We start from the raw sequence: 15,666 nt of genomic DNA, 5'->3' as shown, positions 1-15,666 counted from the left end.
GCTGTAACTCTGAACAGCTTGATTGCAGATGAGTACTTTTCACTTTTAATTCCGCATGGAGAATTATTGTCTGAACCTAAAGCAGGCGCCTCTTCAGATTTTAACAATGGTTCATTTTTCTTCGTTTCTACATCTTGCTCAGTATTTTCAAATTTTGATTCCGCTATCACAAATTTTTCGTCAATTTTCCATTCGTTTTTCGGTTTTGATAACCAACTAGGACCATGCCACCATAGTTGATTGTTTTGTAGCTGATCCATTGTAACTCCTCTACTTGCTACGTCTGCTGGATTTTCCTTTGTAGATACGTATCTAAACGAAATGTCACAGTGACTTTTTATTTCTTTAACTCTGTTTTTGATAAATACGGGTAACGCCTTTTCTGTTTCTGTCCATTTCAATGCACACTGCGAGTCCGTAAACAAGTAAGTTTCTTCTATTTCTAATTTCAGCTCTTTTCTCACAAATTCAGTGCAACGAACTCCTATGACCATCGCCAGTAATTCTAATCTTGGAATCGTCATATTTTGTTTTATAGGAGCTAATCTTGACTTTGCGAATACAAGGTTCCCTTTTGTTACATTCTTATCTCCCTGAATAAGATAAATGCAACACGCATATGCATATTTTGAAGCATCGCAGAAGCAAACCAATCTGTTTTGTACTTTTGTATTTTCATCGACAACTTGTAATCCAACATGTCTTGGAATTTGAGAATTTGGGATATTTATAAAATCTTCTTTGATCGATTTCCATGACAGAATGTCACTATTTTCAAGTTCATCATCCCAGTCACAATGTTTACTCCACAATGATTGTAGAAGTATCTTCCCCCGAAGCAAAATCGGACAGAAAAGACCTAGAGGGTCATACACTGAAGCTATCTGTTTTAGCACTGTTCGTTTTGTAATCTGTGACGTTTCAGGTAACAAGATCGGAGCTTTGATAGAAAATGTGTCATCTTTAACATTCCAATAGTGTCCTAGCACCTTTGTCTTTTCACATCCTGACCTATCTTCAGTAGGTATGGAAGCATTCACGGATCTACTGTTTGTAGTCCATTCACGTAAGTTCATTGATGCATCTTTAAAGATCGATTTTGATGTTTCGTAAAACTTAATGGCTTCAGTCTCGGTTTCGGTTCCAGTAATAACATTGTCCACGTATATATCATTTTTCAGTTTTTCTGAAATCTCACTTTCATATGAATCCAGATGGCATTCGATAGTGGCACCCAGTAGAAATGGACTCGAAATTACGCCAAACGGCACCCTTGCAAAGCGAAATTCTTGTATATTGTCTTCATTTACGATTGATGTATTGATGTCCTTGAGCCACAGAAATCTGGTAACGTCTCTTTCTAAAGGTTGTAATCCCACTTGCAGAAATGCCTTCTCTATATCGGCAACTATACCAATTTTGTGTAATCTAAACCGCATTAAAATTCCACAGAGGTCATGTAGCTTGACAGGGCCTCTGTATAAGCATTCATTCAGACTTTTGTTGTCAGCTCTTGTCTTCGCTGATGCATCATAAACAACTCGAAGTTTGGTTGTACTTTTCGTTGGTGTGATAACTACATGGTGTGGAATATAATGTTTATATCCGTACTCTGCACATTTGTCAACTTTTTCAATAACGCCCTTTGCAAGCTGGTCTTGAATTACATCGTCGTATTGCTGTTTCAGTTCAGGTTGTCTTTCGATTCGAGTAACTAATGATTTCAGTCTCCCTAATGCCAATCCACGATTTTCCGGCAATTCATCAATATCTCGTTTCCAGGGCCATGTAACCTGATATCGCCCGTCCTCGCGCTTAAGTGTATCTTTGAAATGTTGCATAACAATTTGATCATCTGTGTATTCCCTTTCAGTAGTTATTCCAATAGATTCAACATTCCAAAAGTCTTCGATATCTGGTTTTGTTGGAACTACACTGTCCGCCTTTGTGAATACATTTGTTTTTGTTACGTTATTTCCATAGTTTAGAATCAACATGTTCATGTCACTAGAATCATATTCATCAGTAACTTCTGTTCTCCCTGAAAGCATCCAGCCAAATTTTGTCGCTAATAGGTAGAGTCCTTGCTGAACTTCGATTTTTTCAGTCTGCACAATGTCCAGGTAATAGTCATTACCAATAAGCAAATCAAGTGTTTCAGTTTCATTTTGGGTGGGGATATTGTCCGCTAATATAAGACCCTTTGTAAGACTGTCAAACTTAGACTGTGATTTCAGTCTAACCGCCTTTCTACTGATAGTTCCAGTGATGTTAGGTACAATATTTGCAGTCAGTGTCATGTACTCTCCGTTTTGAAGTTTAATATCGATCTTCGTTGATTTTGTTTGTATAACCTTTTTATTTCTGCTACCAAATGTTATAAGATGAATGCTTTGCTCTCCATTTACCTCCAGGTTCAAACGATCTGCTAAACTTTGTGAAACATATGTTCGGTGACTTCCACAGTCAAGCATAAGTCTTACATGTTCACTTTGCCCATTTCTTGCATTTTTTATTTCTGTAAATGCTGTTTGCATTAATACATTTTCATTGTAAGATAGAAGTCCTGTTTCTTCGTTTTCTAATGTTTTATTTTCGCTTTCCGTATTTTCAACATTTTCCACTTCATTGGACAAATTTGCGCTTTCAAGATTTTGATTAATTTGAAATCTTTTGTCACATAAACTTCTGTGATGTACGTTCACTTTCTTGCAGTACGTACAAATTCTTGTGCTTTTACAGTCCTTTACTCTATGATTATCTTTCAAACATTTATAACAGCATCCTTTCAACCGTTTTTTCCTTTCATCAATTGTTTTATACCTTTTACATTCATCGCTCCAGTGCTCGCCGTTGCAGTATCTACAAGCTTTCGTAAATGCTTGCGTAATTGCTCTATTTTCTCCCGCTACAAACGCTTCTGTCGTATGTTTTGGTGTAGATTCAGACGTACGATTTCTCATTCCCGGTCCAAAGCTTCGCTCTTTCCTTTCATATGACATCGTAGCTGAGCGTCGTTGTCTAATGTCGGTACTGTTCGTGTCCTTTACTGCCCTTTCACGCGCTACAATATAGTCATTTAACTGTTTGCTTATAGTTCTAACTGTCCACTTTTCGTCGACATCTTTCATGATTTCAAGTTGCAGTAACACATCTTCAGGTATTTTCGACTTTATGATCGACACAATAATGTCTTGGTTGACGTTTTGATCGAGACTTTCCAGACTTCTAAAATGTTTATCGACATTGTCTATCAAATATCTCAAACTGCTAACTTTGTTTGTAGCCGACGAAATGTTTATCAGTCGCTTGTAGTGAAGATCAATTATTTCTTGTGAATTGCCAAATCTTTTCTTCAAAATATCCATTGCTACGTTATAGTTTTCGCTCGACAGGGCTAATCCAGCAATCGCCCTTCCTGCTTCACCGAACAATTTGCTCTTCAGATAGGTAAACTTTTCAATGTTTGATATCATTTTATTGTTGTGTACCGCGCTCTGGAAACAGTCCCAAAATTCAGTCCACTTAGTTTTATCACCGGCGAAAGATATCATATCTATTTTCGGTAGCTTAACTGATGACAGTTTTTCAGCTTCTTTTCTGTTTGTAAATTCTTGTTGCTTCATTTGTGAAGACATTAATTGTTGCATATTTTGCTGTAGCTGAATTAACAGATGAGTGTCTGACTCTTCATGTGTTTTTTCTTCTAATTTGTCCTTTAACTTATAAAGTTTGCTCAAGAAATTCTTTAGTTCTAGATAAATGTCCATTGCACTGAAACACAAACTACAGTCATCATCCACAATCACCTCAATTTCTTCACTTTCCCCCATCGATGTGACTAGTTTTTCGCTCTGATTTTCTACCTTTTCTCGGTATAAGCTAATCTTTTCCATACATGACGAAGCACTGCTTATTTTTTCATCTAACTCGTATTCCTCAGATTCCGAGGTTAACAATGATGCAGCTTTCTCAACCTCTTCCTTCAACGTATTTCGAAACCGTGTCCTCACGCTTTTCAGATATCGTAAATTCGAATTTGACGACATCGCACTAATCGCCTCCTGGCCGTCTTTTTGCTTTTCCATATTTGTTCAGTCACAATTACAATTCATTCAACCAAATCATCACTTTTTTAACATTTCAAACTTTCTTTATCTTTTAAATATGTTTATTTTCCGTTTTTCATCTTTACTTTTGAGACGACCCTTTCCACCAACCTTTAGGTTCTGGCATTTATCACATAATTGTTACAGCACTTAGCCTATTTATTTCCAATGGAAACTTTCATCAGCAATTATGCTTTAACGAGCTTTTATCACTGCTCTGTAGATTATATTGTCTCCGATTTCAACACCTAATTATTTTTGGACTGGCACACTCGTGTTTCAGATAACAAGATACCACTGGAATTCCATTCATGAATTTTGCACACGACTCTTTACTTTAACCTGTCTGGGCAACGCCTAACACTGCTTGTCTGATAAATTTGAACCTTTGCATCAATCTAACATTTTTTTCTTTCAATTTTTGCTGACTCTTTTTCGTTTTACTTTCCTATCAAACAGCAGCACATAACCCTTAATTTACTCCAGCATTTTTCGTTCACAAGCCCAATTTTATTTTCCTTTTTACAGTTTACTCCTTTTTTCTTTCTTTTATTCCATCTTCAACACATTTGTTAAGAATTTAGTCAATCGTTTGTCTGCAGATCGAATCTTTACTCCAAATTGCAATGAATGCTTTAAACAAATGTCCAGATCGAAATTTCTCATAATCCTGCTGGTGTCCTTTAATCCTCATCCGGTTCGCGGGACCAATTAATGTAGCGACCCGTGACTATTTTTCCTTTTCGCTACACTAGAAACAGTTAAATTAATTTTTGAACAACAATGTTAGTTTTCTACAGTTTATTCCTCTTTTGTAACAAATATCTTTGAATTTCCTATATTAAAATCTCTGTAAAATTTTAGATGTTGTCTGGCCTAAATACCGAATATATCTGTTCTCTTCTCTAGAAAAAAACTAGTGCCGTGTGCAAATCAAAAAGCAACTCCCAAATTTGGAGAGAGACAAAGCTGAATAGCCAATCTATGAGTAATACTGTCGAAAAAGCTAATTATAAGCTTATCAAGAAAAATGTAAGCTAGGTTTTAGGTTAGTAGAGTAAATATTACAAATTTCTCTCGCACTTCGCGACAAAGGTAGCGTAGGGGTGGTGTCTTTGTGGAGGTGCGACAATATTGGAAGCTTGGAGGCTAGGCTGATTATGGGTTAGATTATTCGGGCAGAATTCTGATACGTGTAGAGTAGAGCAGCAAAAGTTGCATTGTTTTGCCCGTAATCCTCCGAGGATGAGCTGGAAATTCTCCACGTCCCTTATAGCCCAGTTAATTCGAATGCAATTTTTAACGGCCTCGGCAGATTTGCTTGAGAAGGCTAAGTGATAATCATAAAATTTTTCACCGTAGAAAGCATGGATCCTTCCGATGTCTATCTCGTATTCCTCGAGTTCTGCTCTTCTCTCGGGCCATTTTTGGCACATTATCCTCCTAAACTTGCCAAAAGCGCAGCGAAACTGTTCTATATTTAATCTTTTGCATAACCTCGGGTCGTTTTTGCTGTCTTTAATATCGCCGTCGTAACCTGGGATAAGGAGAGAGGCCAGGTTTTGAATTTGGCGTCTTAGTGAGTCCGAAACTATATCAATATTAGTAAGTTTACTGGCAGGAATACCCCCGGGAGTTCTAGCTGCGATGTGACGTAGATTATCAATTTCGTTTTCGATTTGCACGTTTTGTGAGATATCCGTATTTTGAGTCGGAAAAATGTCTTCCAATGTTGGCATTCCATCTCCGGTGCTATTCACTAAGGCATTGGAAGGCAGTCTTGAAGAAGAGGCCGGTCCGAAAGATTTAACAGTCTCCATAAATGCAGACATCGTATTTGCCAGAGTGGACATACACAGAGAAAATTCTGGGGGGAAATTAGCATTTTGTGGCTGAGACGAAGTGATATTTTCATTTGGAGGCGACCTGCTTCTAGACAATGACACGCGCTCGTCCGGGTGATTAACACTTTCGTTTTCTTTGTATAAGGCCTTGAGAGCTGTCTTATTCAATGACGACGGCACACGAATTCCGCGCTTGCACAAAGCCTCTCTAAATTCCTTTACTCCCCAATTATCTACACAGTTCATGTCATATTGTTCACGATTTCTTCTACTTTTCGCCCTTGATTGGCGGCTTTCCATAATCTTTGATTAAAAGAGTTAAATATCCAACTTTATAGTAAAAACAGACAAGTAATATCCAGTCACAAAATTTGCTCGATTAAATTTCAGAATGTTTTAGAGTAAACAAATCCTTCAAATCGGGAATAGGTATATAATTAGTTAAATTTATGATAAGCACGCTGTTACTCGGCTGTGTTGATCTAAACAAGGACTAGAAACAAAGAACTGTGTTTCAGCGGCTGACGCATGCTTCGGCGCGGTTTTGAACAAAGAGCTCATGTTTCAGTGGCTGGATTTGATCACGTGATGCATTTATTATAATGAGCGTCGAAATTTTGTGTATTCGTCACGTGATGCATTTCTCATTTCTCAAGACGAGGCTCCGGAAGTTGTTGTTTTCCAACGTTAAACGAAAGTAGAATTGTGTATTCGTTGAAGTATTTATCGTCACATGATACATTAATGAAAACGAGGCTCCGAAGGTTACACTAATGTAAACGGAAGTACATGTATGTATTTGTTACGCGCTAGCTTTAAAATGAGATTATGAAACGAAAGTAGATTCGTCACGTCTATACATACATTTCTTATAAACGACGTTTATTACATAAACTTCCAATAAAAAAGATATAGTGAAAGTGCACCAAAATAAACACAAAATTTCAAGTAAAAAGGGGGCATAATTCATGAAATTTTGGTGCAAGAGTTATGACCCTTATGTCATATGATGTGGGTGATGATATTGTACAACTATTTTTAGTTTGAATCAAATCTCTTTATTATTTAAACCAACCTGAAACTTTAAGTAATTTGATGTGGGTGATGATATAGTAAAACTATTTAAACTTTAAATCAAATGTGTTTGGTAATAACAGAGATAGAGTGAAAGTGCATCAAAACTTTAATATGAAATTTTAAGTAAAAAGGGGGATAACTAATTAAGTAAAGGTGTCAGAGTTATTGCCCTTGCGTCAAATGATGTAGGTGATGATGCTTAACAATTATTATAAGTTTGAATCAAATCCGTCTTGTAATAACAGAGATATAGTGAAAATGCATCAAAATTAACATAAAATTCTAAGTAAAAAGGGGTATAATTCATGAAAAATTGGTATTGGAGTTATGGACCTTGTGTCATGTTATGTGGGTGATAATGTCAATTAACTATTTTAAGTTTAAATCAAATCCATACGGTAATAACTGAGATAGAGTGAAGGTGCACCAAAACATTAACCTGAAATTCTAAGTAAAAAAAGGGGAATAATTCATGAAATAATGGTGCGAGAGTTATGACCCTTGTGCCATATGATGTGGGTGATGATGAGGAATAAATATTTTAAGTTTGAAGCAAATCTACCCAGTAATAACAGAGATAAAGAGAAAGTGCATTAAAAACCAAGGTGTGGATGTGGAAAGGCGCTGACTCCAGGTCGAGTAGGATAGCTCTCTATACTTCATATAGTCAAGCTAAAAATTACGTAAAAAATTTTGCAATCTTTTTTATTTTTACTGTGTTATTTTTGTTACTGTGAAAAGTTATGCTAAGTTATTTGAGAATCCATGCAGCCATTGCAAATTTGTTGGCTGGACAAAATGGGATATCCTGATAGACTGGTACACACATCACAGTCCTATAGACCTGTATAAATATAATGGTATGGTAGCAGTTAATTGGTATGAGAGTTCAATGTTGCATTTACAGTAATTATTCAATAATCCATTAATTCTAAAATGCCAATGTAGTTCGTACTCACTCTAAAACTGATTAGATTCTGTGAAAGCATGGACATTTTAGTGTTCATTTTTAAAATCGAGTTAGCTCCCTTTAATTATAAAGTTTGTTTTATGAACGACAGATCAGTCCTTTTTTGGGTGTTTAATTCTTTAAACTAATAGTATCTGTTCAGCTATTCTGTAACTCTAAATGCAGCTTGTAAGTGGTAAATAATTCTTGATATAAAGTATCAGGTTATTTATTAAATATTTCTATGACTGCCGGGAAATCCAAAATTAGTAGTTCCCTCATACAGCATGTAGAATAAAGACATGCATTTCTTCAGTTCTGAACTAAAGGTCTGTAGTCATTCTGCTTAACATTTGATTCACATTATGTTCACAGATTTTTCAAATGTTTATAAAAACATAGAAATATTAGATGCACATATATGAAGCCACTGAACAATTTAATGATAGTTACTGAGATTTTTTACCTAAAATCTCCTACATGTACCTTCAAATCAGGGTCAAAATGATTTCTTATTATAGCAAAATTGTATGCAAAGTTTGTTGGAAGTGAATCCATGCATGTAAACAAAATGTTTAGATTGAACAAGAAAAATAACCTTAAACTTTTTATCTTAAAATTTTACATCACTTTAGCCTTGCTTGAAACTAATTCAAATTCCATGTTCGTAAACCAGAAGAAAAGAAGATAAATTTACTGAAAGATTGTCTTTGGGGGACTAATGATATAAAGGGAAAGAACAGAATTATACATATATGATATGAATAATGGTTTATTCACTTATTTTAAACATGCTGAGGTAGTTTTAGCTTTACTTGTTCGCCTTATCGAAATGGCTTATTTTATGATCTGCTATTTTATACTTGCCATCCCTATAACAAGTCAAAAATCCCTAAACCTCCAATCACATGGACTTACATATTTCATATTCAAATAGAAACTTAAATCTGCATGATTATTTTCTTGAATGTTTGACATTTCTATAAAATCAAACCCTGTAGTTCACTAAGGGCTTTTAAGTGTTCTTTTTAAAAATTGAGTTGCCTCCCTTCAATTGTAAAATTTGTTTTGTGTTTAATAAAACTTAAGGTATTGGACCCATAATAATGTACCTCCTTTTGAAGAGTGTGTTTAATTCCTACCATAAACCTACTTTGACTGATTTTACAGGAGGGTGTAGGTTCAAGCCGCACTAGGACCAAACTTTTATTTCTTTTTTCTAGTTAGTTAAATTGTTTGTTAATACTTACAAATCATTTATTGTACAGAAGCAGAAATTTTTCATTTGATAAGCCATTTATTGCTGTCTATAAAGTGAATCTTACTTCTGATACGAAAGGGTGGAGGGTTAGACATCTTTGAAAATACTGAGTCACATGCAGTAAAAAGTTCTATATTTTGCCTTTACTCTTTAGTTTATATATAGTGGAAGAAACGTAGGTAGGTTTTACTTCTGCCCAAAGGTTATTTTTGAATGTAGACAGTAAAATTTAAAACAGTCTCACAGGATTCGGCCGTAAGTTTTCAGTGTTGGCACTAAATTTCTGTAAAACCTTTTACATAAGGCTACCTAGAAAAAATGTTCTCAAAATTTTTATACTGTTTTATAATTGTTTACCAATACATGTACAAAGATGTTTCTTTTATCAAAACTTTTGGTGTAATGAATTCTCTGTGAACATTTTGTACAGTGGTTGTCACTTTGAAATCTGTCTCTTATTTGAAATTGAGGAAATATAAATTATGCTGAATAAAAACAAGAGGACCATGATGGTCCTGAATCGCTCACCTGTCCCAAGATGAACCAGTTTTGAACTGAGTATGACGTCGTTTTTTTTCTATTATTTGACATAGTGACCTAGTTTTTGAGCTCATGTGACCCAGTTTAAAACCTGACCTAGATATCATCAAGATGAATATTCAGACCAACTTTCATACAGATCCCATGAAAAATATGGCCTCTGGAGAGGTCACAAGGTTTTTTCATTATTTGACCTACTGACCTAGTTATGGATGGCACGTGACCCACTTTCAAACTTGACCTAGATATCATCAAGGTGAACATTCTGACCAATTTTCATGAAGATCCATTCAAAAGTATGGCCTCTAGAGAGGTCACAAGGTTTTTCTATTTTTAGACCTAATGACCTAGTTTTTGACCGCAGCTGACCAAGTTTCGAAACTGACCTAGATATCATCAAGATGACCATTCAGACCAACTTTCATACAGATCCCATGAAAAATATGGCCTCTAGAGAGGTCAAAAGGTTTTTCTATTATTTGATCTACTGACCTAGTTTTGGATGGCACATGACCCAGTTTCGAACTTGACCTAGATATCATAAAGGTGAACATTCTGACCAATTTTCATGAAGATCTTTTGAAAAATATGGCCTCTAGAGAGGTCACAAGGTTTTTCTATTTTTATACCTACTGACCTAGTTTTTAATCACAGTTGACCCAGTTTCGAACTTGGCCTAGATATCATCAAGATGAACATTCAGACCAACCTTCATACAGATCCCATGAAAAATATGGCCTCTAGAGAGGTCACAAGGTTTTTTTATTATTTGACCTACTGACCTAGTTATTGATGGCACGTGACCCACTTTCTTACTTGACCTAGATATCATCAAGGTGAACATTCTGACCAATTTTCATGAAGATCCATTCAAAAGTATGACCTCTAGAGAGGTCACAAGGTTTTTCTATTTTTAGACCTAATGACCTAGTTTTTGATCGCAGCTGACCCAGTTTCAAACTTGACCTAGATATCATCAAGATGAACATTCAGACCAATCTTCATACAGATCCCATGAAAAATATGGCCTCTAGAGAGGTCACAAGGTTTTTTTTATTATTTGACCTACTGACCTAGTTATTGGTCATGTGACCCACTTTCGAACTTGACCTAGATATCATCAAGGTGAACATTCTGACCAATTTTCATGAAGATCCATTCAAAAGTATGACCTCTAGAGAAGTCACAAGGTTTTTCTATTTTTAGACCTAATGACCTAGTTTTTGACCGCAGCTGACCCAGTTTCGAACTTGACCTAGATATCATCAAAATGAACATTCAGACCAACTTTCATACAGATCCCATGAAAAATATGGCCTCTAGAGAGGTCACAAGGTTTTTCTTTTATTTGACCTACTGACCTAGTTTTTGATGGCAAGTGACCCAGTTTCAAACTTGATCTAGATATCATCAAGGTGAACATTCTGACCAATTTTCATGAAGATCTTTAAAAAAATATGGCCTCTAGAGAGGTCACAAGGTTTTTCTATTTTTAGCCCTACTGACCTAGTTTTTGATCGCACGTGACCCAGTTTCGAACTTGACCTAGATATCATCAAGATGAACATTCTGACCAACTTTCATAAAGATCCCATGAAAAATGTGACCTCTAGAGAGGTCACAAGCAAAAGTTTACGCACGGACGGACGGACAACGGACGCTGCACGATCACAAAAGCTCACACTGTCACTTTGTGACATGTGAGCTAAAAACAAACAAAAACAAGAGCTGTCTCCATAGGATGACACATGCCCCCGATGGCACTTTGAATGAATAGTTATGGCCGATGTTAGAGTTTAGGACCTTTGACCTACGGACCTGGGTCTTGCGCGCGACACGTCGTCTTTCTGTGGTACACATTCATGCCCAATAATTTTAAAATCCATGCATGAATGATAAAGATATGGACCGGATACGCCCATCAATGCACTATCATGAAATATGACCTTTAACGTCTAAGTGTGACCTTGACCTTTGAGCTACGGACCTGGGTCTTGCGCGCGACACGTCGTCTTACTGTGGTACACATTCATGCCAAGTTATTTGAAAATCCATCCAACGATGACAAAGATATGGACCGGACACGAATGCACTATCATGAAAAATGACCTTTAACGTCTAAGTGTGACCTTGACCTTTGAGCTACGGACCTGGGTCTTGTATGCAACACGTCGTCTTACTGTGGTACACATTCATGCCAAGTTATTTGAAAATCCATCCATGGATGACAAAGATATGGACCAGACACGAATGCACTATCATGAACAAGAGGACCATGATGGTCCTGAATCGCTCACCTCTTCCCACATGACCCAGTTTTGAGTATGACATCGTTTTTTCTATTATTTGACGTAGTGACCTAGTTTTTGAGCTCATGTGACCCAGTTTTGAACCTGACCTAGATATTATCAAGATAAAAATTCTGACCAATTTTAATGAAGATCCATTGAAAAATATGGTCTCTAGAGAGGTCACAAGGTTTTTCTATTTTTGACCTATTGACCTAGTTTTCGAAGGTATGTGACCCTGTTTTGAACTTTACCTAGATATCATCAAGTTGAACATTCTCACTAATTTTCATGAAGATCTCATGAAAAATATGGCCTCTAGAGAGGTCAAAAGATTTTAATAATTTTTGACCTACTGACCTAGTTTTTGACCGCAGTTGACCCAGTTTCAAACTTGACCTAGATACATCAAGATGAACATTCAGACCAACTCTCATACAGATCCCATGAAAAGTATGGCCTCTAGAGAGATCACAAGGTTTTTTTTATTATTTGACCTACTGACCTAGTTTTTTAAGGCACGTGACCCAGTTTCAATCCTGACCTAGATATCATCAAGGTGAACATTCTGACCAATTTTCACGAAGATCCATTCAAGGGTATGGCCTCTAGAGAGGTCACAAGGTTTTTCTATTTCAAGACCTACTGACCTAGTTTTTGATCGCAGTTGACCCAGTTTCAAATGTGACCTATATATCATTATGATAAACATTCAGACCAACGTTCATACAGATCCCATGAAAAATATGGCCTCTAGAGAGGTCACAACATTTTTTCATTATATGACCTACTGACCAACTTTTTGATGGCACGTGACCCACTTTCAAACCTGACCTAGATATCATCAAGATGAACATTCTGACCAATTTTTATGGAGATCCATTCACAAGTATGGCCTCTAGAGAGGTCACAAGGTTTTTCTATTTTTAGACCTACTGACCTAGTTTTTGATCGCACATGACCCTGTTTCAAACCTGACCTAGATATCATCATGATGAACATTCAGACCAACTTTCATACAGATCCCATGAAAAATATGGCCTCTAGAGAGGTCACAAGGTTTTCCTATTATTTCACCTACTGACCTAGTTTTTGATGGCACATGACCCACTTTCAAACTTGACCTAGATATCATCAAGGTGTACATTCTGACCAATTTTCATGAAGGTCTCATGAAATATATGGCCTCTAGAGAGGTCACAAGGTTTTTCTATTTTTATACCTACTGACCTAGTTTTTGACCGCAGTTGACCCAGTTTCAAACTTGACCTAGATATCATCAAGATGAACATTCATACCAACTTTCATACAGATCCCATGAAAAATATGGCCTTTAGAGAGGACACAATATTTTTCTATTATTTGACCTACTGACCTAGTTTTTTAAGGCATGTGACCCAGTTTCAATCCTGACCTAGATATGATCAAGGTGAACATTCCGACCAATTTTCATGAAGATCCATTCAAGGGTATGGCCTCTAGAGAGGTCACAAGGTTTTTCTATTTCAAGACCTACTGACCTAGTTTTTGATCGCAGTTGACCCAGTTTCAAACTTGACCTATATATCATCAAGATAAACATTCAGACCAACTTTCATACAGATCCCATGAAAAATATAGCCTCTAGAGAGGTCACAACATTTTTTCATTATTTGACCTACTGACCAACTTTTTGACGGCACGTGACCCACTTTCAAACTTGACCTAGATATCATCAAGGTGAACATTCTGACCAATTTTTATGGAGATCCATTCACAAGTATGGCCTCTAGAGAGGCCACAAGGTTTTTCTATTTTTAGACCTACTGACATAGTTTTTGATCGCACATGACCCTGTTTCGAACGTAACCTAGATATCATCAAGATGAACATTCAGACCAACTTTCATACAGATCCCATGAAAAATATGGCCTCCAGAGAGGTCACAAGGTTTTCCTATTATTTGACCTACTGACCTAGTTTTTGATGGCACATGACCCACTTTCAAACTTGACCTAGATATCATCAAGGTGTACATTCTGACCAATTTTCATGAAGGTCTCATGAAATATATGGCCTCTAGAGAGGTCACAAGGTTTTTCTATTTTTAGACCTACTGACCTAGTTTTTGACCGCACGTGACCCAGTTTCAAACTTGACCTAGATATCATCAAGATGAACATTCACACCAACTTTCATACAGATCCCATGAAAAATATGGCCTTTAGAGAGGTCACAAGATTTTTCTATTATTTGACCTACTGACCTAGTTTTTTAAGGCATGTGACCCAGTTTCAATCCTGACCTAGATATCATCAAGGTGAACGTTCTGACCAATTTTCATGAAGATCTTATGAAATGTATGGCCTCTAGAGAGGTCACAAGGTTTTTCTATTTTTAAACTTACTGACCTAGTTTTTGATGGCACGTGACCCAGTTTCGAACTTGACCTAGATATCATCAAGATGAACATTCTGACCAACGTTCATAAAGATCCCACAAAAAATGTGACCTCTAGAGTGGTCACAAGCAAAAGTTTACGGACGGACGCACGGACGCTGCGTGATCACAAAAGCTCACCTTGTCACTATGTGACAGGTGAGCTAAAAATGACCTTTAACGTCTAAGTGTGACCTTGACCTTTGAGCTACGGACCTGGGTCTTGCGTGCGACACATTGTCTTACTGTGGTACATTTTCATGCCAAGTTATTTGAAAATCCATCCATCGATGACAAAGATATGGACCGGACACGAAAATTGCGGACAGACTGACAGACCGACAGACGGTTCAAAAACTATATGCCTCCCTTCAGGGGCATAAAAACATGGTAAAAGTAGTTTAAAAATTGCAACAAAGTGCGAAACAATGTTAACTTTAAGACTGTATTAATAAAATCTGTAAAAAGATCCTTGGAAGCAAATAATGCAACAAAGAAGAATAATAGCAGACTCGATTTGATTGAGTCTGTTCATGAGAGGTAATGAATTCACGCCCCCTAGCACAGGCTGAAGCAAACTCTATTACACATTATGTTGAATGAACTCCATGATCCCAAAGGACCAGAAAATATAACAACACCGAATCCAAGTACAGGGAGACTTTTTACAGCCGCCACATGGTACTTAAACATTGCTGTTGTGATAGTTAATAAAATCTGTTAAAAAGATCCTTTGGAAGCAATTTAATGCAATATTTTAACATTACTATAACGGATCCACTACCTTAATGTATGTATTCAGCTCTTCTTTAACTCTGCAGCTGGATTTGATGAAAATGATTCTAAATACAAATAATCTGTTTACTCATTAAATATTTTCTAGGCTGGCCATCCACTATGTTTTCCATATACACCATGCTGAACAAAGACCTGCATTTCTTATGATCTGTAACTATTCTGCTTCACTAACTCTTCTTCACAGGTTTCACTACAAAAGAAGAGACACTTGTTTTTAAATTTCAAGTAAATCCAGAAAAGTTAGATGGGCCAGTGGTCTAGTGGTAACACGCTCAACTGTCAATCCAGAGGTCAAGGGTTCGAATCCCGGTCCAGACACTGGAAATTTCTGAGATGCTCTTGAGTGTCTCCCACCTAATTAGAGGCCTGAACTGGTTCTTCC

At 36.7% G+C, this 15,666-nt stretch overlaps 1 long non-coding RNA gene across 4 annotated transcripts in view; it reads right to left on the bottom strand.

The window, feature by feature from the left end:
• LOC128551546 (uncharacterized) overlaps positions 1-15,650 on the bottom strand; it is a 56,842-nt gene extending 41,192 nt beyond the window's left edge. For all 4 annotated transcript variants that reach the window (XR_008368825.1, XR_008368827.1, XR_008368824.1 and 1 more), the window contains exon 1: positions 15,352-15,650. This is a non-coding gene — a long non-coding RNA (uncharacterized LOC128551546). The remainder of the gene's footprint in view (positions 1-15,351) is intronic.
• Positions 15,651-15,666: the final 16 nt, after the last annotated feature.

Source organism: Mercenaria mercenaria, unplaced genomic scaffold (assembly GCF_021730395.1).
Source record: "Mercenaria mercenaria strain notata unplaced genomic scaffold, MADL_Memer_1 contig_1254, whole genome shotgun sequence".
Classification (NCBI taxonomy): domain Eukaryota; kingdom Metazoa; phylum Mollusca; class Bivalvia; order Venerida; family Veneridae; genus Mercenaria; species Mercenaria mercenaria.
This window is presented reverse-complemented; position numbering and strand designations above follow the sequence as displayed.